Raw genomic sequence first — 16,548 nt, forward strand, 5'->3', positions numbered from 1 at the left:
ATGGAATCAATTTCGGTCAAGGGACAGTACCGAGAGATCTGGGGGTTCTTGTACACCACTCAATGAAGGTAAGCATGCAGGTACAGCAGGTAGTGAAGAAGGCTAATAGCATGCTGGCCTTCATAACAAGAGGGATCGAGTACAGAAGCAAAGAGGTTCTTCTGCAGGTGTACAGGGCCCTGGTGAGACCACACCTGGAGTACTGTGTGCAGTTCTGGTCTCCAAATTTGAGGAGAGACATTCCGGCTATTGAGGGAGTGCAGCGTAGGTTGACGAGGTCAATTCCTGGAATGGCGGGATTACCTTACACTGAAAGACTGGAGCGACTGGGCTCGTGTACCCTTGAGTTTAGAAGACTGAGAGGGGATCTGGTTGAGACATATAAGATTATCAAAGGATTGGACACTCTGGCGGCAGGAAACGTGAGTGCCGAAACAGAGGACACAGCTTAAAAATACGGGGTAGACCGTTTAGGACAGAGATGAGGAGAAACGTCTTCACCCAGAGAGTGGTGGCTGTGTGGAATGCTCTGCCCCAGAGGGCAGTGGAGGCCCAGTCTCTGGATTCATTGAAGAAAGAGTTGGACAGAGCTCTCAAGGATAGTGGAATCAAGGCTTATGGAGATAAGGCAGGAACAGGATACTGATTAAGGATGATCAGCCATGATCATATTGAATGGTGGTGCAGGCTCCAAGGGCAGAATGGCCAACTCCTGCACCTATTGTCTATTGCCCTCCTTTCCTGACTGCCAGCCGCAGACAGCGTGCAGCCCCAATCCCTTTCTTTCCCTCTTTCTTGCTGATTTTGGCAGCGCTCCGCTCTCCTCCCCTCCCTGTCTCCTGCCTGCAGCGGCAGCAAAAATAACCTGTCGCTGCATTGCGTGCGTGGCCCAACACGAGTGCAGAGGGGTGACTTGAGCAGCCCCTGCTGGCGGAAAAAGCCTACTGCACCTGGTATTCCCAGGCGGTCTCCCATCCAAGTACTAACCAGGCCTGAGTCTGCTTAGCTTCCGAGATCAGACGAGATCGGGCGTTTTCAGACTAGTATGGCCGTAGGCGCTGGCCCCTGCCTTTTCTCCCCACTTCAAGGCGTGCTGGCCAGCCACATTTTCTTTGCTGCTCTTTCTCTTGATCCCCTTTGGTTTTTTTTTCTCTCTTTTCTCTTTGCTCTTCCTCCTCCGTGCGTGCTTCCCTCCCTCCCTCCCTCCCTCCAGCTAGCCCTTGCCCACCAGGCTCCTGTCGTCTCCCACATCCCCACACAGGCCGACTGCAAGACCTCCCCCTGCTTCATAGGGCTGCAGCCTGCATTCTCTCATCCTTCCACACTCCTCCACGCCTCCATTTCGGAATGGCAGGCAGTGACCAGTGGGGTACCGCAGGGATCAGTACTGGGACCGCAGCTTTTTACAATATATGTTCATGATATAGAAGATGCTATTAGCAATAACATTAGCAAATTTGCTGATGATACTGAGCTGGGTGGCAGGGTGAAATGTGATGAGGATGTTAGGAGATTACCGGGTGACCTGGACAAGTTAGGTGAGTGGTCAGATGCATGGCAGATGCACTTTAATGTGGATAAATGGATGCTTATCCACTTTGGTGGCAAGAACACGAAGGCAGATTACTACCTAAATGGAATCAATTTCGGTCAAGGGACAGTACCGAGAGATCTGGGGGTTCTTGTACACCACTCAATGAAGGTAAGCATGCAGGTACAGCAGGTAGTGAAGAAGGCTAATAGCATGCTGGCCTTCATAACAAGAGGGATCGAGTACAGAAGCAAAGAGGTTCTTCTGCAGGTGTACAGGGCCCTGGTGAGACCACACCTGGAGTACTGTGTGCAGTTCTGGTCTCCAAATTTGAGGAGAGACATTCCGGCTATTGAGGGAGTGCAGTGTAGGTTGACGAGGTCAATTCCTGGAATGGCGGGATTACCTTACACTGAAAGACTGGAGCGACTGGGCTCGTGTACCCTTGAGTTTAGAAGACTGAGAGGGGATCTGGTTGAGACATATAAGATTATCAAAGGATTGGACACTCTGGCGGCAGGAAACGTGAGTGCCGAAACAGAGGACACAGCTTAAAAATACGGGGTAGACCGTTTAGGACAGAGATGAGGAGAAACGTCTTCACCCAGAGAGTGGTGGCTGTGTGGAATGCTCTGCCCCAGAGGGCAGTGGAGGCCCAGTCTCTGGATTCATTGAAGAAAGAGTTGGACAGAGCTCTCAAGGATAGTGGAATCAAGGCTTATGGAGATAAGGCAGGAACAGGATACTGATTAAGGATGATCAGCCATGATCATATTGAATGGTGGTGCAGGCTCCAAGGGCAGAATGGCCAACTCCTGCACCTATTGTCTATTGCCCTCCTTTCCTGACTGCCAGCCGCAGACAGCGTGCAGCCCCAATCCCTTTCTTTCCCTCTTTCTTGCTGATTTTGGCAGCGCTCCGCTCTCCTCCCCTCCCTGTCTCCTGCCTGCAGCGGCAGCAAAAATAACCTGTCGCTGCATTGCGTGCGTGGCCCAACACGAGTGCAGAGGGGTGACTTGAGCAGCCCCTGCTGGCGGAAAAAGCCTACTGCACCTGGTATTCCCAGGCGGTCTCCCATCCAAGTACTAACCAGGCCTGAGTCTGCTTAGCTTCCGAGATCAGACGAGATCGGGCGTTTTCAGACTAGCATGGCCGAAGGCGCTGGCCCCTGCCTTTTCTCCCCACTTCAAGGCGTGCTGGCCAGCCACATTTTCTTTGCTGCTCTTTCTCTTGATCCCCTTTGTTTTTTTTTTCTCTCTTTTCTCTTTGCTCTTCCTCCTCCGTGCGTGCTTCCCTCCCTCCCTCCCTCCCTCCAGCTAGCCCTTGCCCACCAGGCTCCTGTCGTCTCCCACATCCCCACACAGGCCGACTGCAAGACCTCCCCCTGCTTCATAGGGCTGCAGCCTGCATTCTCTCATCCTTCCACACTCCTCCACGCCTCCATTTCGGAATGGCAGGCAGTGACCAGTGGGGTACCGCAGGGATCAGTACTGGGACCACAGCTTTTTACAATATATGTTCATGATATAGAAGATGCTATTAGCAATAACATTAGCAAATTTGCTGATGATACTGAGCTGGGTGGCAGGGTGAAATGTGATGAGGATGTTAGGAGATTACCGGGTGACCTGGACAAGTTAGGTGAGTGGTCAGATGCATGGCAGATGCACTTTAATGTGGATAAATGGATGCTTATCCACTTTGGTGGCAAGAACACGAAGGCAGATTACTACCTAAATGGAATCAATTTCGGTCAAGGGACAGTACCGAGAGATCTGGGGGTTCTTGTACACCACTCAATGAAGGTAAGCATGCAGGTACAGCAGGTAGTGAAGAAGGCTAATAGCATGCTGGCCTTCATAACAAGAGGGATCGAGTACAGAAGCAAAGAGGTTCTTCTGCAGGTGTACAGGGCCCTGGTGAGACCACACCTGGAGTACTGTGTGCAGTTCTGGTCTCCAAATTTGAGGAGAGACATTCCGGCTATTGAGGGAGTGCAGCGTAGGTTGACGAGGTCAATTCCTGGAATGGCGGGATTACCTTACACTGAAAGACTGGAGCGACTGGGCTCGTGTACCCTTGAGTTTAGAAGACTGAGAGGGGATCTGGTTGAGACATATAAGATTATCAAAGGATTGGACACTCTGGCGGCAGGAAACGTGAGTGCCGAAACAGAGGACACAGCTTAAAAATACGGGGTAGACCGTTTAGGACAGAGATGAGGAGAAACGTCTTCACCCAGAGAGTGGTGGCTGTGTGGAATGCTCTGCCCCAGAGGGCAGTGGAGGCCCAGTCTCTGGATTCATTGAAGAAAGAGTTGGACAGAGCTCTCAAGGATAGTGGAATCAAGGCTTATGGAGATAAGGCAGGAACAGGATACTGATTAAGGATGATCAGCCATGATCATATTGAATGGTGGTGCAGGCTCCAAGGGCAGAATGGCCAACTCCTGCACCTATTGTCTATTGCCCTCCTTTCCTGACTGCCAGCCGCAGACAGCGTGCAGCCCCAATCCCTTTCTTTCCCTCTTTCTTGCTGATTTTGGCAGCGCTCCGCTCTCCTCCCCTCCCTGTCTCCTGCCTGCAGCGGCAGCAAAAATAACCTGTCGCTGCATTGCGTGCGTGGCCCAACACGAGTGCAGAGGGGTGACTTGAGCAGCCCCTGCTGGCGGAAAAAGCCTACTGCACCTGGTATTCCCAGGCGGTCTCCCATCCAAGTACTAACCAGGCCTGAGTCTGCTTAGCTTCCGAGATCAGACGAGATCGGGCGTTTTCAGACTAGTATGGCCGTAGGCGCTGGCCCCTGCCTTTTCTCCCCACTTCAAGGCGTGCTGGCCAGCCACATTTTCTTTGCTGCTCTTTCTCTTGATCCCCTTTGGTTTTTTTTTCTCTCTTTTCTCTTTGCTCTTCCTCCTCCGTGCGTGCTTCCCTCCCTCCCTCCCTCCCTCCAGCTAGCCCTTGCCCACCAGGCTCCTGTCGTCTCCCACATCCCCACACAGGCCGACTGCAAGACCTCCCCCTGCTTCATAGGGCTGCAGCCTGCATTCTCTCATCCTTCCACACTCCTCCACGCCTCCATTTCGGAATGGCAGGCAGTGACCAGTGGGGTACCGCAGGGATCAGTACTGGGACCGCAGCTTTTTACAATATATGTTCATGATATAGAAGATGCTATTAGCAATAACATTAGCAAATTTGCTGATGATACTGAGCTGGGTGGCAGGGTGAAATGTGATGAGGATGTTAGGAGATTACCGGGTGACCTGGACAAGTTAGGTGAGTGGTCAGATGCATGGCAGATGCACTTTAATGTGGATAAATGGATGCTTATCCACTTTGGTGGCAAGAACAGGAAGGCAGATTACTACCTAAATGGAATCAATTTCGGTCAAGGGACAGTACCGAGAGATCTGGGGGTTCTTGTACACCACTCAATGAAGGTAAGCATGCAGGTACAGCAGGTAGTGAAGAAGGCTAATAGCATGCTGGCCTTCATAACAAGAGGGATCGAGTACAGAAGCAAAGAGGTTCTTCTGCAGGTGTACAGGGCCCTGGTGAGACCACACCTGGAGTACTGTGTGCAGTTCTGGTCTCCAAATTTGAGGAGAGACATTCCGGCTATTGAGGGAGTGCAGCGTAGGTTGACGAGGTCAATTCCTGGAATGGCGGGATTACCTTACACTGAAAGACTGGAGCGACTGGGCTCGTGTACCCTTGAGTTTAGAAGACTGAGAGGGGATCTGGTTGAGACATATAAGATTATCAAAGGATTGGACACTCTGGCGGCAGGAAACGTGAGTGCCGAAACAGAGGACACAGCTTAAAAATACGGGGTAGACCGTTTAGGACAGAGATGAGGAGAAACGTCTTCACCCAGAGAGTGGTGGCTGTGTGGAATGCTCTGCCCCAGAGGGCAGTGGAGGCCCAGTCTCTGGATTCATTGAAGAAAGAGTTGGACAGAGCTCTCAAGGATAGTGGAATCAAGGCTTATGGAGATAAGGCAGGAACAGGATACTGATTAAGGATGATCAGCCATGATCATATTGAATGGTGGTGCAGGCTCCAAGGGCAGAATGGCCAACTCCTGCACCTATTGTCTATTGCCCTCCTTTCCTGACTGCCAGCCGCAGACAGCGTGCAGCCCCAATCCCTTTCTTTCCCTCTTTCTTGCTGATTTTGGCAGCGCTCCGCTCTCCTCCCCTCCCTGTCTCCTGCCTGCAGCGGCAGCAAAAATAACCTGTCGCTGCATTGCGTGCGTGGCCCAACACGAGTGCAGAGGGGTGACTTGAGCAGTCCCTGCTGGCGGAAAAAGCCTACTGCACCTGGTATTCCCAGGCGGTCTCCCATCCAAGTACTAACCAGGCCTGAGTCTGCTTAGCTTCCGAGATCAGACGAGATCGGGCGTTTTCAGACTAGTATGGCCGAAGGCGCTGGCCCCTGCCTTTTCTCCCCACTTCAAGGCGTGCTGGCCAGCCACATTTTCTTTGCTGCTCTTTCTCTTGATCCCCTTTGGTTTTTTTTTCTCTCTTTTCTCTTTGCTCTTCCTCCTCCGTGCGTGCTTCCCTCCCTCCCTCCAGCTAGCCCTTGCCCACCAGGCTCCTGTCGTCTCCCACATCCCCACACAGGCCGACTGCAAGACCTCCCCCTGCTTCATAGGGCTGCAGCCTGCATTCTCTCATCCTTCCACACTCCTCCACGCCTCCATTTCGGAATGGCAGGCAGTGACCAGTGGGGTACCGCAGGGATCAGTACTGGGACCGCAGCTTTTTACAATATATGTTCATGATATAGAAGATGCTATTAGCAATAACATTAGCAAATTTGCTGATGATACTGAGCTGGGTGGCAGGGTGAAATGTGATGAGGATGTTAGGAGATTACCGGGTGACCTGGACAAGTTAGGTGAGTGGTCAGATGCATGGCAGATGCACTTTAATGTGGATAAATGGATGCTTATCCACTTTGGTGGCAAGAACAGGAAGGCAGATTACTACCTAAATGGAATCAATTTCGGTCAAGGGACAGTACCGAGAGATCTGGGGGTTCTTGTACACCACTCAATGAAGGTAAGCATGCAGGTACAGCAGGTAGTGAAGAAGGCTAATAGCATGCTGGCCTTCATAACAAGAGGGATCGAGTACAGAAGCAAAGAGGTTCTTCTGCAGGTGTACAGGGCCCTGGTGAGACCACACCTGGAGTACTGTGTGCAGTTCTGGTCTCCAAATTTGAGGAGAGACATTCCGGCTATTGAGGGAGTGCAGCGTAGGTTGACGAGGTCAATTCCTGGAATGGCGGGATTACCTTACACTGAAAGACTGGAGCGACTGGGCTCGTGTACCCTTGAGTTTAGAAGACTGAGAGGGGATCTGGTTGAGACATATAAGATTATCAAAGGATTGGACACTCTGGCGGCAGGAAACGTGAGTGCCGAAACAGAGGACACAGCTTAAAAATACGGGGTAGACCGTTTAGGACAGAGATGAGGAGAAACGTCTTCACCCAGAGAGTGGTGGCTGTGTGGAATGCTCTGCCCCAGAGGGCAGTGGAGGCCCAGTCTCTGGATTCATTGAAGAAAGAGTTGGACAGAGCTCTCAAGGATAGTGGAATCAAGGCTTATGGAGATAAGGCAGGAACAGGATACTGATTAAGGATGATCAGCCATGATCATATTGAATGGTGGTGCAGGCTCCAAGGGCAGAATGGCCAACTCCTGCACCTATTGTCTATTGCCCTCCTTTCCTGACTGCCAGCCGCAGACAGCGTGCAGCCCCAATCCCTTTCTTTCCCTCTTTCTTGCTGATTTTGGCAGCGCTCCGCTCTCCTCCCCTCCCTGTCTCCTGCCTGCAGCGGCAGCAAAAATAACCTGTCGCTGCATTGCGTGCGTGGCCCAACACGAGTGCAGAGGGGTGACTTGAGCAGTCCCTGCTGGCGGAAAAAGCCTACTGCACCTGGTATTCCCAGGCGGTCTCCCATCCAAGTACTAACCAGGCCTGAGTCTGCTTAGCTTCCGAGATCAGACGAGATCAGGCGTTTTCAGACTAGTATGGCCGAAGGCGCTGGCCCCTGCCTTTTCTCCCCACTTCAAGGCGTGCTGGCCAGCCACATTTTCTTTGCTGCTCTTTCTCTTGATCCCCTTTGTTTTTTTTTTCTCTCTTTTCTCTTTGCTCTTCCTCCTCCGTGCGTGCTTCCCTCCCTCCCTCCAGCTAGCCCTTGCCCACCAGGCTCCTGTCGTCTCCCACATCCCCACACAGGCCGACTGCAAGACCTCCCCCTGCTTCATAGGGCTGCAGCCTGCATTCTCTCATCCTTCCACACTCCTCCACGCCTCCATTTCGGAATGGCAGGCAGTGACCAGTGGGGTACCGCAGGGATCAGTACTGGGACCGCAGCTTTTTACAATATATGTTCATGATATAGAAGATGCTATTAGCAATAACATTAGCAAATTTGCTGATGATACTGAGCTGGGTGGCAGGGTGAAATGTGATGAGGATGTTAGGAGATTACCGGGTGACCTGGACAAGTTAGGTGAGTGGTCAGATGCATGGCAGATGCACTTTAATGTGGATAAATGGATGCTTATCCACTTTGGTGGCAAGAACACGAAGGCAGATTACTACCTAAATGGAATCAATTTCGGTCAAGGGACAGTACCGAGAGATCTGGGGGTTCTTGTACACCACTCAATGAAGGTAAGCATGCAGGTACAGCAGGTAGTGAAGAAGGCTAATAGCATGCTGGCCTTCATAACAAGAGGGATCGAGTACAGAAGCAAAGAGGTTCTTCTGCAGGTGTACAGGGCCCTGGTGAGACCACACCTGGAGTACTGTGTGCAGTTCTGGTCTCCAAATTTGAGGAGAGACATTCCGGCTATTGAGGGAGTGCAGCGTAGGTTGACGAGGTCAATTCCTGGAATGGCGGGATTACCTTACACTGAAAGACTGGAGCGACTGGGCTCGTGTACCCTTGAGTTTAGAAGACTGAGAGGGGATCTGGTTGAGACATATAAGATTATCAAAGGATTGGACACTCTGGCGGCAGGAAACGTGAGTGCCGAAACAGAGGACACAGCTTAAAAATACGGGGTAGACCGTTTAGGACAGAGATGAGGAGAAACGTCTTCACCCAGAGAGTGGTGGCTGTGTGGAATGCTCTGCCCCAGAGGGCAGTGGAGGCCCAGTCTCTGGATTCATTGAAGAAAGAGTTGGACAGAGCTCTCAAGGATAGTGGAATCAAGGCTTATGGAGATAAGGCAGGAACAGGATACTGATTAAGGATGATCAGCCATGATCATATTGAATGGTGGTGCAGGCTCCAAGGGCAGAATGGCCAACTCCTGCACCTATTGTCTATTGCCCTCCTTTCCTGACTGCCAGCCGCAGACAGCGTGCAGCCCCAATCCCTTTCTTTCCCTCTTTCTTGCTGATTTTGGCAGCGCTCCGCTCTCCTCCCCTCCCTGTCTCCTGCCTGCAGCGGCAGCAAAAATAACCTGTCGCTGCATTGCGTGCGTGGCCCAACACGAGTGCAGAGGGGTGACTTGAGCAGCCCCTGCTGGCGGAAAAAGCCTACTGCACCTGGTATTCCCAGGCGGTCTCCCATCCAAGTACTAACCAGGCCTGAGTCTGCTTAGCTTCCGAGATCAGACGAGATCGGGCGTTTTCAGACTAGTATGGCCGAAGGCGCTGGCCCCTGCCTTTTCTCCCCACTTCAAGGCGTGCTGGCCAGCCACATTTTCTTTGCTGCTCTTTCTCTTGATCCCCTTTGTTTTTTTTTTCTCTCTTTTCTCTTTGCTCTTCCTCCTCCGTGCGTGCTTCCCTCCCTCCCTCCCTCCCTCCAGCTAGCCCTTGCCCACCAGGCTCCTGTCGTCTCCCACATCCCCACACAGGCCGACTGCAAGACCTCCCCCTGCTTCATAGGGCTGCAGCCTGCATTCTCTCATCCTTCCACACTCCTCCACGCCTCCATTTCGGAATGGCAGGCAGTGACCAGTGGGGTACCGCAGGGATCAGTACTGGGACCGCAGCTTTTTACAATATATGTTCATGATATAGAAGATGCTATTAGCAATAACATTAGCAAATTTGCTGATGATACTGAGCTGGGTGGCAGGGTGAAATGTGATGAGGATGTTAGGAGATTACCGGGTGACCTGGACAAGTTAGGTGAGTGGTCAGATGCATGGCAGATGCACTTTAATGTGGATAAATGGATGCTTATCCACTTTGGTGGCAAGAACACGAAGGCAGATTACTACCTAAATGGAATCAATTTCGGTCAAGGGACAGTACCGAGAGATCTGGGGGTTCTTGTACACCACTCAATGAAGGTAAGCATGCAGGTACAGCAGGTAGTGAAGAAGGCTAATAGCATGCTGGCCTTCATAACAAGAGGGATCGAGTACAGAAGCAAAGAGGTTCTTCTGCAGGTGTACAGGGCCCTGGTGAGACCACACCTGGAGTACTGTGTGCAGTTCTGGTCTCCAAATTTGAGGAGAGACATTCCGGCTATTGAGGGAGTGCAGCGTAGGTTGACGAGGTCAATTCCTGGAATGGCGGGATTACCTTACACTGAAAGACTGGAGCGACTGGGCTCGTGTACCCTTGAGTTTAGAAGACTGAGAGGGGATCTGGTTGAGACATATAAGATTATCAAAGGATTGGACACTCTGGCGGCAGGAAACGTGAGTGCCGAAACAGAGGACACAGCTTAAAAATACGGGGTAGACCGTTTAGGACAGAGATGAGGAGAAACGTCTTCACCCAGAGAGTGGTGGCTGTGTGGAATGCTCTGCCCCAGAGGGCAGTGGAGGCCCAGTCTCTGGATTCATTGAAGAAAGAGTTGGACAGAGCTCTCAAGGATAGTGGAATCAAGGCTTATGGAGATAAGGCAGGAACAGGATACTGATTAAGGATGATCAGCCATGATCATATTGAATGGTGGTGCAGGCTCCAAGGGCAGAATGGCCAACTCCTGCACCTATTGTCTATTGCCCTCCTTTCCTGACTGCCAGCCGCAGACAGCGTGCAGCCCCAATCCCTTTCTTTCCCTCTTTCTTGCTGATTTTGGCAGCGCTCCGCTCTCCTCCCCTCCCTGTCTCCTGCCTGCAGCGGCAGCAAAAATAACCTGTCGCTGCATTGCGTGCGTGGCCCAACACGAGTGCAGAGGGGTGACTTGAGCAGCCCCTGCTGGCGGAAAAAGCCTACTGCACCTGGTATTCCCAGGCGGTCTCCCATCCAAGTACTAACCAGGCCTGAGTCTGCTTAGCTTCCGAGATCAGACGAGATCGGGCGTTTTCAGACTAGTATGGCCGAAGGCGCTGGCCCCTGCCTTTTCTCCCCACTTCAAGGCGTGCTGGCCAGCCACATTTTCTTTGCTGCTCTTTCTCTTGATCCCCTTTGTTTTTTTTTTCTCTCTTTTCTCTTTGCTCTTCCTCCTCCGTGCGTGCTTCCCTCCCTCCCTCCCTCCCTCCAGCTAGCCCTTGCCCACCAGGCTCCTGTCGTCTCCCACATCCCCACACAGGCCGACTGCAAGACCTCCCCCTGCTTCATAGGGCTGCAGCCTGCATTCTCTCATCCTTCCACACTCCTCCACGCCTCCATTTCGGAATGGCAGGCAGTGACCAGTGGGGTACCGCAGGGATCAGTACTGGGACCGCAGCTTTTTACAATATATGTTCATGATATAGAAGATGCTATTAGCAATAACATTAGCAAATTTGCTGATGATACTGAGCTGGGTGGCAGGGTGAAATGTGATGAGGATGTTAGGAGATTACCGGGTGACCTGGACAAGTTAGGTGAGTGGTCAGATGCATGGCAGATGCACTTTAATGTGGATAAATGGATGCTTATCCACTTTGGTGGCAAGAACACGAAGGCAGATTACTACCTAAATGGAATCAATTTCGGTCAAGGGACAGTACCGAGAGATCTGGGGGTTCTTGTACACCACTCAATGAAGGTAAGCATGCAGGTACAGCAGGTAGTGAAGAAGGCTAATAGCATGCTGGCCTTCATAACAAGAGGGATCGAGTACAGAAGCAAAGAGGTTCTTCTGCAGGTGTACAGGGCCCTGGTGAGACCACACCTGGAGTACTGTGTGCAGTTCTGGTCTCCAAATTTGAGGAGAGACATTCCGGCTATTGAGGGAGTGCAGCGTAGGTTGACGAGGTCAATTCCTGGAATGGCGGGATTACCTTACACTGAAAGACTGGAGCGACTGGGCTCGTGTACCCTTGAGTTTAGAAGACTGAGAGGGGATCTGGTTGAGACATATAAGATTATCAAAGGATTGGACACTCTGGCGGCAGGAAACGTGAGTGCCGAAACAGAGGACACAGCTTAAAAATACGGGGTAGACCGTTTAGGACAGAGATGAGGAGAAACGTCTTCACCCAGAGAGTGGTGGCTGTGTGGAATGCTCTGCCCCAGAGGGCAGTGGAGGCCCAGTCTCTGGATTCATTGAAGAAAGAGTTGGACAGAGCTCTCAAGGATAGTGGAATCAAGGCTTATGGAGATAAGGCAGGAACAGGATACTGATTAAGGATGATCAGCCATGATCATATTGAATGGTGGTGCAGGCTCCAAGGGCAGAATGGCCAACTCCTGCACCTATTGTCTATTGCCCTCCTTTCCTGACTGCCAGCCGCAGACAGCGTGCAGCCCCAATCCCTTTCTTTCCCTCTTTCTTGCTGATTTTGGCAGCGCTCCGCTCTCCTCCCCTCCCTGTCTCCTGCCTGCAGCGGCAGCAAAAATAACCTGTCGCTGCATTGCGTGCGTGGCCCAACACGAGTGCAGAGGGGTGACTTGAGCAGCCCCTGCTGGCGGAAAAAGCCTACTGCACCTGGTATTCCCAGGCGGTCTCCCATCCAAGTACTAACCAGGCCTGAGTCTGCTTAGCTTCCGAGATCAGACGAGATCGGGCGTTTTCAGACTAGTATGGCCGTAGGCGCTGGCCCCTGCCTTTTCTCCCCACTTCAAGGCGTGCTGGCCAGCCACATTTTCTTTGCTGCTCTTTCTCTTGATCCCCTTTGGTTTTTTTTTCTCTCTTTTCTCTTTGCTCTTCCTCCTCCGTGCGTGCTTCCCTCCCTCCCTCCCTCCCTCCAGCTAGCCCTTGCCCACCAGGCTCCTGTCGTCTCCCACATCCCCACACAGGCCGACTGCAAGACCTCCCCCTGCTTCATAGGGCTGCAGCCTGCATTCTCTCATCCTTCCACACTCCTCCACGCCTCCATTTCGGAATGGCAGGCAGTGACCAGTGGGGTACCGCAGGGATCAGTACTGGGACCGCAGCTTTTTACAATATATGTTCATGATATAGAAGATGCTATTAGCAATAACATTAGCAAATTTGCTGATGATACTGAGCTGGGTGGCAGGGTGAAATGTGATGAGGATGTTAGGAGATTACCGGGTGACCTGGACAAGTTAGGTGAGTGGTCAGATGCATGGCAGATGCACTTTAATGTGGATAAATGGATGCTTATCCACTTTGGTGGCAAGAACACGAAGGCAGATTACTACCTAAATGGAATCAATTTCGGTCAAGGGACAGTACCGAGAGATCTGGGGGTTCTTGTACACCACTCAATGAAGGTAAGCATGCAGGTACAGCAGGTAGTGAAGAAGGCTAATAGCATGCTGGCCTTCATAACAAGAGGGATCGAGTACAGAAGCAAAGAGGTTCTTCTGCAGGTGTACAGGGCCCTGGTGAGACCACACCTGGAGTACTGTGTGCAGTTCTGGTCTCCAAATTTGAGGAGAGACATTCCGGCTATTGAGGGAGTGCAGCGTAGGTTGACGAGGTCAATTCCTGGAATGGCGGGATTACCTTACACTGAAAGACTGGAGCGACTGGGCTCGTGTACCCTTGAGTTTAGAAGACTGAGAGGGGATCTGGTTGAGACATATAAGATTATCAAAGGATTGGACACTCTGGCGGCAGGAAACGTGAGTGCCGAAACAGAGGACACAGCTTAAAAATACGGGGTAGACCGTTTAGGACAGAGATGAGGAGAAACGTCTTCACCCAGAGAGTGGTGGCTGTGTGGAATGCTCTGCCCCAGAGGGCAGTGGAGGCCCAGTCTCTGGATTCATTGAAGAAAGAGTTGGACAGAGCTCTCAAGGATAGTGGAATCAAGGCTTATGGAGATAAGGCAGGAACAGGATACTGATTAAGGATGATCAGCCATGATCATATTGAATGGTGGTGCAGGCTCCAAGGGCAGAATGGCCAACTCCTGCACCTATTGTCTATTGCCCTCCTTTCCTGACTGCCAGCCGCAGACAGCGTGCAGCCCCAATCCCTTTCTTTCCCTCTTTCTTGCTGATTTTGGCAGCGCTCCGCTCTCCTCCCCTCCCTGTCTCCTGCCTGCAGCGGCAGCAAAAATAACCTGTCGCTGCATTGCGTGCGTGGCCCAACACGAGTGCAGAGGGGTGACTTGAGCAGTCCCTGCTGGCGGAAAAAGCCTACTGCACCTGGTATTCCCAGGCGGTCTCCCATCCAAGTACTAACCAGGCCTGAGTCTGCTTAGCTTCCGAGATCAGACGAGATCGGGCGTTTTCAGACTAGTATGGCCGTAGGCGCTGGCCCCTGCCTTTTCTCCCCACTTCAAGGCGTGCTGGCCAGCCACATTTTCTTTGCTGCTCTTTCTCTTGATCCCCTTTGTTTTTTTTTTCTCTCTTTTCTCTTTGCTCTTCCTCCTCCGTGCGTGCTTCCCTCCCTCCCTCCAGCTAGCCCTTGCCCACCAGGCTCCTGTCGTCTCCCACATCCCCACACAGGCCGACTGCAAGACCTCCCCCTGCTTCATAGGGCTGCAGCCTGCATTCTCTCATCCTTCCACACTCCTCCACGCCTCCATTTCGGAATGGCAGGCAGTGACCAGTGGGGTACCGCAGGGATCAGTACTGGGACCGCAGCTTTTTACAATATATGTTCATGATATAGAAGATGCTATTAGCAATAACATTAGCAAATTTGCTGATGATACTGAGCTGGGTGGCAGGGTGAAATGTGATGAGGATGTTAGGAGATTACCGGGTGACCTGGACAAGTTAGGTGAGTGGTCAGATGCATGGCAGATGCACTTTAATGTGGATAAATGGATGCTTATCCACTTTGGTGGCAAGAACACGAAGGCAGATTACTACCTAAATGGAATCAATTTCGGTCAAGGGACAGTACCGAGAGATCTGGGGGTTCTTGTACACCACTCAATGAAGGTAAGCATGCAGGTACAGCAGGTAGTGAAGAAGGCTAATAGCATGCTGGCCTTCATAACAAGAGGGATCGAGTACAGAAGCAAAGAGGTTCTTCTGCAGGTGTACAGGGCCCTGGTGAGACCACACCTGGAGTACTGTGTGCAGTTCTGGTCTCCAAATTTGAGGAGAGACATTCCGGCTATTGAGGGAGTGCAGCGTAGGTTGACGAGGTCAATTCCTGGAATGGCGGGATTACCTTACACTGAAAGACTGGAGCGACTGGGCTCGTGTACCCTTGAGTTTAGAAGACTGAGAGGGGATCTGGTTGAGACATATAAGATTATCAAAGGATTGGACACTCTGGCGGCAGGAAACGTGAGTGCCGAAACAGAGGACACAGCTTAAAAATACGGGGTAGACCGTTTAGGACAGAGATGAGGAGAAACGTCTTCACCCAGAGAGTGGTGGCTGTGTGGAATGCTCTGCCCCAGAGGGCAGTGGAGGCCCAGTCTCTGGATTCATTGAAGAAAGAGTTGGACAGAGCTCTCAAGGATAGTGGAATCAAGGCTTATGGAGATAAGGCAGGAACAGGATACTGATTAAGGATGATCAGCCATGATCATATTGAATGGTGGTGCAGGCTCCAAGGGCAGAATGGCCAACTCCTGCACCTATTGTCTATTGCCCTCCTTTCCTGACTGCCAGCCGCAGACAGCGTGCAGCCCCAATCCCTTTCTTTCCCTCTTTCTTGCTGATTTTGGCAGCGCTCCGCTCTCCTCCCCTCCCTGTCTCCTGCCTGCAGCGGCAGCAAAAATAACCTGTCGCTGCATTGCGTGCGTGGCCCAACACGAGTGCAGAGGGGTGACTTGAGCAGCCCCTGCTGGCGGAAAAAGCCTACTGCACCTGGTATTCCCAGGCGGTCTCCCATCCAAGTACTAACCAGGCCTGAGTCTGCTTAGCTTCCGAGATCAGACGAGATCGGGCGTTTTCAGACTAGTATGGCCGTAGGCGCTGGCCCCTGCCTTTTCTCCCCACTTCAAGGCGTGCTGGCCAGCCACATTTTCTTTGCTGCTCTTTCTCTTGATCCCCTTTGTTTTTTTTTTCTCTCTTTTCTCTTTGCTCTTCCTCCTCCGTGCGTGCTTCCCTCCCTCCCTCCCTCCCTCCAGCTAGCCCTTGCCCACCAGGCTCCTGTCGTCTCCCACATCCCCACACAGGCCGACTGCAAGACCTCCCCCTGCTTCATAGGGCTGCAGCCTGCATTCTCTCATCCTTCCACACTCCTCCACGCCTCCATTTCGGAATGGCAGGCAGTGACCAGTGGGGTACCGCAGGGATCAGTACTGGGACCGCAGCTTTTTACAATATATGTTCATGATATAGAAGATGCTATTAGCAATAACATTAGCAAATTTGCTGATGATACTGAGTTGGGTGGCAGGGTGAAATGTGATGAGGATGTTAGGAGATTACCGGGTGACCTGGACAAGTTAGGTGAGTGGTCAGATGCATGGCAGATGCACTTTAATGTGGATAAATGGATGCTTATCCACTTTGGTGGCAAGAACACGAAGGCAGATTACTACCTAAATGGAATCAATTTCGGTCAAGGGACAGTACCGAGAGATCTGGGGGTTCTTGTACACCACTCAATGAAGGTAAGCATGCAGGTACAGCATTTAGTGAAGAAGGCTAATAGCATGCTGGCCTTCATAACAAGAGGGATCGAGTACAGAAGCAAAGAGGTTCTTCTGCAGGTGTACAGGGCCCTGGTGAGACCACACCTGGAGTACTGTGTGCAGTTCTGGTCTCCAAATTTGAG

The 16,548-nt window shown here is 51.8% G+C and overlaps 10 non-coding genes across 10 annotated transcripts; all 10 read right to left on the bottom strand.

Annotated features, from left to right (window-relative positions):
* Positions 1–938: 938 nt before the first annotated feature.
* On the bottom strand, positions 939–1,057 carry LOC140473571 (5S ribosomal RNA). Its single transcript, XR_011958438.1, has one exon. It is a non-coding gene; the product is annotated as a 5S ribosomal RNA (ribosomal RNA).
* A 1,515-nt stretch (positions 1,058–2,572) lies between these two features.
* On the bottom strand, positions 2,573–2,691 carry LOC140469290 (5S ribosomal RNA). Its single transcript, XR_011956052.1, has one exon. It is a non-coding gene; the product is annotated as a 5S ribosomal RNA (ribosomal RNA).
* Positions 2,692–4,206: 1,515 nt separating this feature from the next.
* LOC140473581 (5S ribosomal RNA) lies at positions 4,207–4,325 on the bottom strand. The gene has a single exon (XR_011958447.1). It is a non-coding gene; the product is annotated as a 5S ribosomal RNA (ribosomal RNA).
* A 1,515-nt stretch (positions 4,326–5,840) lies between these two features.
* Positions 5,841–5,959, bottom strand: LOC140467476 (5S ribosomal RNA). Its single transcript, XR_011955475.1, has one exon. It is a non-coding gene; the product is annotated as a 5S ribosomal RNA (ribosomal RNA).
* Positions 5,960–7,466: 1,507 nt separating this feature from the next.
* On the bottom strand, positions 7,467–7,585 carry LOC140469320 (5S ribosomal RNA). Its single transcript, XR_011956063.1, has one exon. It is a non-coding gene; the product is annotated as a 5S ribosomal RNA (ribosomal RNA).
* Positions 7,586–9,092: 1,507 nt separating this feature from the next.
* On the bottom strand, positions 9,093–9,211 carry LOC140467479 (5S ribosomal RNA). Its single transcript, XR_011955476.1, has one exon. It is a non-coding gene; the product is annotated as a 5S ribosomal RNA (ribosomal RNA).
* A 1,515-nt stretch (positions 9,212–10,726) lies between these two features.
* Positions 10,727–10,845, bottom strand: LOC140467485 (5S ribosomal RNA). The gene has a single exon (XR_011955477.1). It is a non-coding gene; the product is annotated as a 5S ribosomal RNA (ribosomal RNA).
* A 1,515-nt stretch (positions 10,846–12,360) lies between these two features.
* On the bottom strand, positions 12,361–12,479 carry LOC140473592 (5S ribosomal RNA). The gene has a single exon (XR_011958457.1). It is a non-coding gene; the product is annotated as a 5S ribosomal RNA (ribosomal RNA).
* Positions 12,480–13,994: 1,515 nt separating this feature from the next.
* Positions 13,995–14,113, bottom strand: LOC140473603 (5S ribosomal RNA). The gene has a single exon (XR_011958467.1). It is a non-coding gene; the product is annotated as a 5S ribosomal RNA (ribosomal RNA).
* A 1,507-nt stretch (positions 14,114–15,620) lies between these two features.
* Positions 15,621–15,739, bottom strand: LOC140473625 (5S ribosomal RNA). The gene has a single exon (XR_011958487.1). It is a non-coding gene; the product is annotated as a 5S ribosomal RNA (ribosomal RNA).
* Positions 15,740–16,548: the final 809 nt, after the last annotated feature.

The sequence above is a fragment of the Chiloscyllium punctatum genome, chromosome 3 (assembly GCF_047496795.1).
Source record: "Chiloscyllium punctatum isolate Juve2018m chromosome 3, sChiPun1.3, whole genome shotgun sequence".
NCBI classification, from domain to species: Eukaryota; Metazoa; Chordata; class Chondrichthyes; order Orectolobiformes; family Hemiscylliidae; genus Chiloscyllium; species Chiloscyllium punctatum.